Source organism: Athene cunicularia (genome assembly GCF_003259725.1).
Source record: "Athene cunicularia isolate RWA chromosome 1 unlocalized genomic scaffold, athCun1 chr1_part1, whole genome shotgun sequence".
Lineage (NCBI taxonomy): Eukaryota > Metazoa > Chordata > Aves > Strigiformes > Strigidae > Athene > Athene cunicularia.
The window spans coordinates 17095769-17099044 of NW_020799091.1; the positions used below are offsets into that span (position 1 = coordinate 17095769).

The 3276-nt window shown below is 37.8% G+C and overlaps 1 protein-coding gene across 2 annotated transcripts in view; it reads left to right on the forward strand.

Annotated features, from left to right (window-relative positions):
* ZC3H12C (zinc finger CCCH-type containing 12C) overlaps window positions 1-3276 on the forward strand; it is a 46319-nt gene that overhangs the window by 665 nt on the left and 42378 nt on the right. Inside the window, exon 1 of one of the 2 annotated variants that reach the window (XM_026854409.1) lies at window positions 2640-2773. The exons of the other annotated variant lie outside the window; for it this stretch is intronic. The gene's annotated coding sequence lies outside the window, so the exon portion shown is untranslated. Of the gene's footprint in view, window positions 1-2639; window positions 2774-3276 lie in introns of those variants that run through there. 2 annotated transcript variants of the gene reach the window in all.

Consider the following 3276-nt stretch of genomic DNA (forward strand, 5'->3'; position numbering starts at 1 on the left):
GAAAAAAGGTAGGTTTAAACTCCTGATGGAAATTGTCTTTAAAAGCTAGACAAATAATGTATTCCACATTGGCAATGACTGCATTAGATTTTTTATTCTAGGGTGCCCAAAATGTACATGGGTCTGCTCTCATAGACATGATGCTTTAAGCCTGTAACAGCAAAAGTTTGTAGAAAAAAAGTAATACCTAATTAGAATAGATAACATGGCTGGAAAAATAGAAAACCTATCACAAATCCTGTCTGTTGATCGGATCTGCCAAGTAAACAAATGCCAGTTGTTCTTGGTATAAGATATTTATTTTAAATTGAAATGTAGAAGTGATTGTCAAGCTACATTTTTTAAATATACAAGACTTTTCAAAACTAAATCATGCCTAGAAAATAAGTAACATAGTACAGTTCACAGTAAAAACTTCTATGGGTTCCTGGCAATGGAGATCAGAGAATTTAGGATTATATGTATTACGTAGGTCTGGAATGCAGTAACATTTTATGAATTGAGCAATTTTATCTAGTATATGTCTAAAGAATCTCAGATTTATGTTAACATTATGTAGGGTTTATGTAGAATGTGTTTGAATAGACTGACAACAGTCATCTAAATCATTTTTATCGAACGCTTGACTCACATAAAATTATCATATTTGTCTCAGCAGCTCAATGCAGTACAACTCACCAGTCTATGTCTGTTGCAGGCTGCCAGGACAACAAGAAAGGCTTTGGTCTTTGACTACACTCAGAGAAAAGTGGGCAAAATATTTTTTGTCCTACAAAGAACAGAGGAATGACTAGGGATCCTACTTGAAAAGAAAACAAGATGTACAGTGGGACTGGATAAAGGAATGATGATTAATGAGAAGCCTCAGGTTATATGTAATCACAGAAAAATAGGTCCAGAATGGACCTTGATTAGGCACCTTGTCCATCCTCCAATTTCAATGCCAGATCAATAGTACTTGCTATTTGCTCAGTATGTACTTAAAGACATCCAGCAATGGAGACACTATTACACCCTCTGCAATATAAAGCTCTGCCTCACTAATGCTACCATAAAAAAGCTTTTCCTTCCTGATGCAATTTAAGTCCATTACATCTTACCCTACCTACCCTGCCGTTACCCTGCTTCTAACTTTTGGGGCGGGGGGGGTTTGCTTTGGTTGTGGTGTTTTTAAACAATTCTGTGAGAACAGTGGAGATTTATTCCCTGCACTTTGGGTGAGAGAACCGGCTGCGTGAGTTGGCTTTAACCGAACCGTAATAGGCAGAAGCCTCTAAAAGCCCTGACTGCACCGTTATCAGATCTAGCTGTGGCTTTTAAGTTTCAATTTATTTTAAAAATTAATTTTCATTCACCTTCGTGTTTTGGACCTAATTCTGCAGGTGTGTCCGAGTAACGCCGGCATGTACGGTTGTATTTGTGGAGCGGTGACGTTATTTTAGAATGCCCCCGGGGGGGGAAACTTCTGGGCTGTGTTTGTACAGCACCTTATGCAGCCGGTCCTGGTCCTGTCTGGCACTCCCGTGCCTGACTCTCGTTCCGTAGTTTTGACAGGGCCAAACAGCTCTTCTGCGACTGTGTTGCTGAAAGTTGGGTTAAGTAAACCCATCCCGCTGAACAGAGACCACGCTTCTTTAACAGCAGATGTATTGAAATGTCTTATCCTCTTGGTCTGTGTTTGCAAAGCAGAGGCATAATTCATAATTGCGCCTCTTAGGGTTATGCAATTAACAACATATTTAAGATAGCAGTAGCATAGTCTTTTCATCTTGGAAAGAAAATAAACCATTCAAGTATGTTTGGGTTTTCAGAGTGGCCAGGGTACTTCTTCCACCATCTCCTCACCACTTAGCATTTGCCCATATAGCGAGACAGTGAATTCATGGTAACGCTTCTTCCAGTACTATATTAGCTAAATCTTAATGAACTAAATTTTCTATCTGGTGATGCTCTAGGGTGAGATTATACTTCAGCAGAGTGTACTGTAGTGAATGGATCAAAATTTAAGCATGTTGTCATTTTAAAGAGAATTTGTTATGTCAGTATAAAATACATTTGCAACTATTTTAGGAAAACAGGGAGAGGTTTTTGTGTTTTCGCTCTCCTCCCCTCCCCCTTCCTTTTTATTAATTTGACCAATTAGTCTTGAGAAAAAAATTCTTTCTTGTTGTTGTTGTTTTTTTTCCTAGTGGAGGTAGTTGAACAAATTCCTCCCTCCACAAACCTTGCTGTATTTATGGTTTTAGTCCAACATGGGTATTGCACCCTTATTACTGCTCCAGACTTCCATAGGGCTTCAGTCACTCAGGGTCTTAGAATTGACACTACTGTTTGGAGTTCTTTTAAAAAGGCAGTTACTATTTATGAGGTCCTGATAGAGCCCCACTAACAATTTTTTAATGCATATGCAAAGCAAAACATGCTTTAAAAAATGTCATCTTAAATGCAAAGAGAAGTGGAGTTTTTTTGAAGGTATGCAATTTAAAAACAAACGCCATACTCTCAACCTGACAGAGCATGAAGGGATTATCCAGACTTGACTCATCTGTGTAGAGTATGCATTTCAGACTGACTGTTGAGCTGAGCAACAGTCTGCTTGGAGTGGTTTCACTGCCTGCTTCTCTGGGTTGTACCAAGCTTTAAAAACATTATTGGTGTTCCAGACCTGTTTATTTTTCCGAAGAAAACTAGGCTTGCAGTTGATGAGACTTGAAAAGATTGGAGATTCAGTTTGATATTTGATGAAACCTATTTACCATTCAGTTTTACATAGGTAAGTTGAAAACCTCATGAAATTTTCTCTGTGAGATCTTATATTTCCTACATGCGGTTGAAAATACTCTTTAAGCGAACTGGAAAAGGATAATTCAGCGTCAGCGTGAAGTGAAACGAGGAACTTGCTTGGCTCAGGTCAGTTTTTGTTGTATGCAGAAATGGCTATGTCTAAGCAACTCCATGTTTGGTAGACAGGAGATGTGTAATTTAGGTTTTCTTCTTTTATTACAGAGGTCATAAAATCTTGTTTGGTATTTTCTGCATCAGATTCATAACTTCTGGCTTGAGCCAGTAATTAAAAAAAAAAAAATCAAATCTGTCCTTGAACACTTAAAGTCTGTGTAGTTTTTTCACTGGTTGCACTTTATTTTTTTAATTAAAACAGATCCTAATCTGAATGTAGCCTCAGCTTCCAGTCATGGATCTCTTCATAATATGTATTTTAAATAATTTTTAAAAACTAAAGTGCTTGAAACAGAGTGACAGTACTAAGGGTGTCTC